Here is a 7,419-nt window from a genome sequence, read left to right as displayed (position 1 = left end):
TCCCCCAATATAGCAAACTTGATTGGTGACATTAAGGCACTATCGTATTTATGGGTGAAATCTAGGGCTGGACTCCCGGACTTAAGTTGGGAGAATTGGAGAGGATTCAAGTTCACGGACTTCCCTTTGTAATTCTTAAGTTCTGTTTTGTTTTCGTTTCGGTTTCTTTTATGTATTGTATTTCTTGAGCTTCTTGCTTAAGCCCTCTTTAATGAAAATCACCTTCATTCAAAAAAAAAAAAAAAAAAAAAAAAAAAACAACTAAACTCATGGTTGTCCGATGCACTTATGTTTCTTGTAAATAGTACGGGATTTGATATTTTGGATCTTGGTGCATGTGCTAGTGATATATGATTCAACCCTAACTCATATACAGATATTTGAATGGAATAATGCACATATTTTGATATGGTTTCTAGACATGAGACTTATGTCTCTTCCACCATAAAAATAACAAATTGCAGCTCTTTAACTATCTTGATGTTGGATATCTATGAGATCGACAATAAGTACGATCTCAGTCAGGTTACACGTTCACATACGATGACAACATTTTCTTGGAGTTTGGCCAAGATCGATGGAAGAACACATACTAGAAGCATGTCGTTTCGAACAAATTAAGAAGGATAACGTGATTATCTATGAAAACAACGTAACTTGCATTCTTACATAGAGACGAATAAATTATAAGGTGACAAAACGAAACACATCTTGTCAAGAGTTTTCTCAACTTATGATCTACATAAAGGAAAATCGATGTTTGTTAGATCAAGCCAAACGGTTTTAACTAAGGACCACATTTCGTAAGCTGGAAGATGTTTAAACACTTATTTAGTAGCGTCCGTTTATTTTCTAGGTCTCAAAGTAATTTACTTAACATCATTTAGAGCTATGTTGTTTAGTTGTTAATAATACTATGAATTGTAAGAGTCAATGTGGGGCTAGCCCACTTGGTAGAGGCTTATGTTTCTTAAAGAAGATGTCCTTAGGTGTAAACCTAGGCGATATATCATTTAGATTTATTGGTGTAATTTATAGTAGGAGTAACATTTGCCATTCACATAAAAAAACTGTATCAATTATAATATTATTAATATCTAGATAACTTGCCAAATGTGTTGAGTAGACTCTTGAAATGGAAAAGGTAAACCAAAGCCGAAAGTCAAGTCCCTTTATATACGACGCGGACATTTTCAAACTCAAAAGTCATGTTCATAGTCCTAAAAGCCTTGATAGTTTGAGTAATCTTGGACACAATTTCTGATGTTAATAAAGAAAAATATCAATTCATATTGTCACATAGTTTATACAGTCATTATAAAGTTAACCGTCGCTAAGCAATGTTTTTTGAACGATAAATTTCTTTTAATCCTATTGTTTATGGGACTTCAACCCAAGACCTCCCCCTCCCAAGACATTATAAAGACTTTAACTTTTCCAATGGACCACCACCCATTAGTCTTCGGTGGTAAATGTTTAAAGTAAAATTTGAAACTTATTAACAAAAAAAGAGTAATTTAGATAGTTTTTTCTTATATACAAAATTACTGATCAAAATAATTGGGTAATGGATTCAAGGGGTGATCAAAATAATAATCTAAGGAACGTAGGAAACCCGATAAAACGAACGTTGGTGGCGTTGTGATTGGCCTGATGAACCCTAATTAAATATATATAGAGTTTAGCTTTTGAGTTTAGAGTTTAACGATTAGAATTTAGCTTTAGGGTCTAGAGCAACCATATAACGCGTAATTCATTCTTTTTCTCTAAATTAAATAAGCGCATTGATGGCGTTATTGACACGAGAGATGGGTCGGTTAATACGGAGCAGATTCAATTGGGTCAGGTAATACTAAAAGCCCAAGTGGTGTTGATATTGTTTCTAAGGCCAGGGGGTGTGGTATAGCGCCTCTAGCCAAATCAGCAATTTTAGCACCATTTAGCTCCCCATAGCCACCCCTTGGGCGCCAGGGGGGGGGGGGGGGCACCATGGAGAGGGCTTCATTCCAGTTTCGAGCGCTAATGACATGTGCAGGTGGGGCCCATTCTTTTCGACCAATCAAATTTTTTGCTCTTTATTTTTTTTTGTATTTTGTTTAAAGGGGCTTTAAATCATTGAATGCAAGTTAAAGAGAGGGCTTTAAAGACCCTTATGTGACATGACGCTGATATGACATTAACATAGCATGATAAAACCCCTAAAAATTTTATACCACATCTACCGGCCTAAAAATCAAATTTCTCATGGAACAAATAACTCAACACTGGCATTGGCATATGAAAGACAACATGCCAACGTGAATATTATGTGCACCTCACACCGAAGTCAACGAATGAAAGATGTTGATGTTCATGGTCAAACTAAGCAAGTCTCAAGGGCCTCAAATCGAGATACTGTGCTTGTTACTAGCCCAATTCAGCAAGGCCCAACTGGGTATGACTTGGCCCAAGTGAACAAAATAATAATTGCAGAAGCACAAATGGTTTTGATAATGTGTTTATTAATCCTAATAATAATGGCCTACATGGAAATAATAGTTCACAAAAGTAAAAAAGTAACAACGAGTTTTTAGATCCAAATCGTGAAGGGCATGTAGGTGATATTATGACGCCCGAGCCAGTTATTCGTAGGTCCAAATGAACACGGTTATACCAAATATGTTTTAACGATTACATTTTAAATTCATGTATAATTGATGAAGATTTTTTATTTCTTGCGGATGATGAACCGGTTCGTTTTGACGATGCAAAATCTAAACCGGAGTGGACAAAGCAATGCGCGCAAAAATCGAATCAATTAATAAAAATAATACTTGGTCGTTAAGTGAGTTACTCAAGCTCATAATTGGTTTCAGCAAAACAAAGAAATCAGAAAGCACACAATTAAAACTATGATACGCTCACATTATTATTATTAGAAAACTTCCTCAAAAACTAATTACATTTATAGGACTAGAAATCTTCTTTTCCAAGCATAATAATCCTATTCTAATTGATATCTTTAATTACCTAAATAATCTTATCATATAATTACAATCAATTAGAGACCCAAACCCACCACCGACTTGTGATGAGTTGGTAATTTTGCCACCAACATTCACCTCCCTAATTGCCGACTCGCAACCAGGAGGTCTTCAACTCCAAGCATGTCTTGCATCTCTTTAAACTTTATCCTTGCAAGAGCTTTAGTTAATATATCTGCCTTTTGTTGATCTCTCGAAACATGCTCTACTTTAACTAGATCTCTTTCAATATATTCACGAATAAAGTGGAACTGTGTATTAATGTGCTTACTTCTACCGTGCAACACAGGATTCTTCATTAAGGCAATGGAAGATTTGTTATCAACTCATAACTCAACCTTCTTTGGCTCTTCACCAGTTAATCACTTAATAAACCATGAAGCCACAAGGCTTGACATGCAGTAGCTATAGCAGCCATAAGCTCGGCTTCACAAGGAGACAATGCAACAGTAGTTTGTTTCTGAGTGCACCAAGTAATTGGTGATTTACTAAAATAAAAAATATGGCATGTTGTACTTAGCCCATCGTCTCTATCCGTATTATAGCTACTATCACTGTAACCTACTAATTCTCTTGAACCTCCAAGATAATATGTAATTCCAGAATTAATGGTACCTTTGATGTAACACATAATATGTTTAACAACATTCGAGTGTGACTCCTTTGAATCATGCATATATCGGCTCACCATACTGATTGAGAACGAGAGATCAGGTCTTGTGTGAAGTAGATATTTCAAACATCCCACCCGTCTTTGAAAGCCTGTTGCATCTGCACTTTCACCTTTTTCATCTTTCATTAACTTTATTCTGGGCTCCATAGTACACTTGGATAAATTGCACTCTAACAAACCCCATTCCTTTAAAATCTGACTAGCATATGCTTCTTGCTTTATCGTAATCCCTTCATTGTGTTGCAATACTTCTATACCAGGATAGTAAGATAACTTACCAAGATCAGTCATCTCGAAGCACTTCTCCATTTGAATCTTGAAATGTTTAATCTCTTCCAAACTCGAACTAGTGACTACCATGTCATCGATATAAACCCCCACTATCAGCAAAGTATCTTTCATAACCCGTCTATACATCGCTTGATCTTGGGAACACCTTTGGAAGTTAAACCGTTTCAGCATGTTATCCATCTTGATATTCCATGCGCTAGAAGCTTGCTTTAACCCATAGAGGGCCTTCAATAGTTCGTAAACTTTGGCTTCATCTCCCACTTTTACAATTCCTTCCGGCTGACTAACATAAACAGTTTCTTCAAGTTCTCCATGAAAGAAAGCCGACTTGACATCCAAGTGATCAATCTCCCACTATAGCTAGCCGCCAAAGCATCTGGTGACAGGTGCGAAAACTTCTTCAAAATATACTCCGTATCGTTGCACATAACCCTTTGCAACCAAACGAGCTTTGTACTTGTTTATCGATCCATCCACATTTTTCTTCACGTTGTAAACCCATTTAGGACCAATTGGTTTACACCATTTAGGAGGATTCACTAGCACCCAAGTTCGATTTTTTTTTGATTGATTCAATCTCGGCTCTCATGGCTTTCGTCCAATCCCTATTTTCCCCAGCTTCATTAAAGTTTTTAGGCTCATTTTCTTTTATTAAAAACAACTTAAAATCATTGAATTTACATGGAGTTATAGGTACGTGAATGGAACGTCTTAAACTTGTACATGGGCTTGGGTTGGGGTCACCATTGTGGGCCTCTGTTAGACAAGCATGGTTAATTATATATATAAGCTAGATATAATACATATTTATGTTACATATTAGTTTAAGTGTTAATTAGGGTAGTATGTTTTATTTATTAATTTGAGGGCGGTTAACACATGTACGCTCTAAACATATATATACTTCCGAATGTATCTGTTTATGATTATCAATTCATTTTATGAACAATCCAAGATCTACAGAACCCTAATTACGTTCGAACATCACAAGGAATTCCAACATATTGGTATCAGAGCCACAACGATCCGAACATCGCTTCGTTCTTAAATCAACTGCATACACCAAGGATCAAACGAAGATGAATCAGTCACAGGGAATTCAAACCCAGATTCCAAAACTCAATGGACCAAATTATTATCACTGGCATATACAAATGAAAGTGTTACTCGAATCGCAAGAATTATGGAATATCGTCGAAGATGGGTATCGAGAGTTGGGAAATAATCCAACAAATGAAGCAAATACAGCGTACCGAGAATCAATCAAGAAGGATAAACGCGCTCTGCACATAATGTTTCAATCGGTAAATGATACCGTATTCGAAAGGATCGCTATGGCAAATACATCAAAGGAGGCCTGGAACATTCTGTATAAATCATACAGGGGAGAAAACCGAGTAAAAACTGTAAGACTTCAAACTCTTAGATGTGAATTTGATGCGTTAAATATGAAAGATGGGGAATCTGTAGAAGAATATTTCAATAGGATAACCGTAGTAGTGAACCAATTAAGGATGAATGAAGAAAAAATTAGTGAACAACGAATTGTAGAAAAAATTCTACGTAGCATGACTCGAAATTTTGAGTCGGTTGTTATCACTATAGAGGAAACTAAGAACTTAGAGAATGTCTCCACCGAAGAATTAATGGGAATTCTGCAATCACATGAATTAAGAATGAAGAGATACGAAGATCCTCCGATTGAACATGCATTTCAGATTCAGAATGCAAATCAAGATAAGTTTCGATCAAATCGGAACAGTGGAATAGGAAGAGGACGCGGAAAATTCAGGGATCGATACACAAATTCTGTCAGATGTTATAACTGTCAAAAACTAGGCCATATCGCCAAGTTTTGCAAACAAAAGGAGGACAGCGGAAGTGCAGACAACATGTTGATCCATCAAGAAGACGAACCGGGTGAAAAGGAAACGGATGATTCAATGTTCATGATTCTGAATATGGAAGAAACAGTGAATGATGATCATTGGTATTTGGACAGTGGTTGCAGCAACCACATGACAGGAAACCGAGACCTGTTCATAACAATAGATGAATCGATCAGAAAAGAGGTAAGAACGGGAGACGACAAAAGGTTAGAGGTTTTAGGCAGTGGAGAAATCATGGTTACAATACAGGGACAAAACAAAAGAATACAAGATGTATTTTATGTCAAAGGTTTGAAACATAACCTTCTAAGCGTGGGACAACTCATACGAAAAGGTTACATAGTTAAATTTCTGAAAGACAAATGCATTATAAAGGATGTAAGGAACGAAACTTTGGGTATCATAGGAATGACAAGCAACAAGATGTTCCCCCTCAATCCGGGAAAGGATCTAACGTTAGCACTAACGATGACTATCAAGGAAACCTCTACACTATGGCATAAGAGGTATGGACATGTGAATCTAGATACACTAGCAGAAATGGGGAACAAAGAGTTGGTGTATGGTTTGCCAAAAATTTCGAGGGACATAAATATATGTGAAGGCTGTATATCCGGTAAGCAAGCAAGAAAAGTTTTTCCAAATAAAACAAGATGGCAAGCGTCTAAACCACTTCAACTCGTTCATTCCGATATATGTGGTCCGATGAGAACGGAGTCAATCAGTGGATGCAGGTACTTCGTTACCTTCATTGATGATTATTCTAGGAAAACTTGGGTTTATTTTCTTAAACTCAAATCCGATGCATTGAGTTATTTTAAACAATTCAAAGCATTAACTGAAAATCAATCGGATCATAAGATAAAGACATTGAGAACAGATCGAGGAGGAGAATACTGTGGTAAATCATTTCAAGATTACTTGAAAGAGAATGGAATTCATCATCAACTCACCACCAGTTACACACCCCAACAAAACGGGGTAGCCGAAAGGAAAAATAGAACACTAATGGAGTTGAGTCGAAGTATGTTGAACATAAAGAACTTACCCAACAAATTCTGGGCAGAGGCAGTAGCTTGCACTACATATATATTAAATCGAACAGTCACAAAGACAAGACCAAATACAACTCCATTCGAAACATGGAATGGAAGGAAGCCAAATGTGGAGCACTTCAAAGTCTTCGGTAGTGTAGCCTATGTTCACATACCGAAACAAAAGTGGAACAAAGTAAATGATAAAACGGAGAAGATGATATTCGTTGGGTACAGTGGAAATAGTAAAGGATACAAGCTATTCAACCCTCTAACTAACAAAATCACTATAAGCAGGGATGTGATATTTGATGAAAATAAAAGGTGGGTCATCAAAAACGAACAAAACGAGACTCCATTCATGATAATAGAGGACAACACGACACTGATGAATCAAGGTACAAGTGATCAGTTTCAAATCGATGAGGATCATGAATCAACTTCTGCTCAACAAGAAAGCATTGTAGATAACATGGATGCAACCCCCGGGATGTCTGTGTCACAGCAGG

The sequence above is a fragment of the Helianthus annuus genome, chromosome 15, assembly GCF_002127325.2.
Source record: "Helianthus annuus cultivar XRQ/B chromosome 15, HanXRQr2.0-SUNRISE, whole genome shotgun sequence".
NCBI classification, from domain to species: Eukaryota; Viridiplantae; Streptophyta; class Magnoliopsida; order Asterales; family Asteraceae; genus Helianthus; species Helianthus annuus.
Note: the sequence above shows the minus strand (reverse complement) of the source record.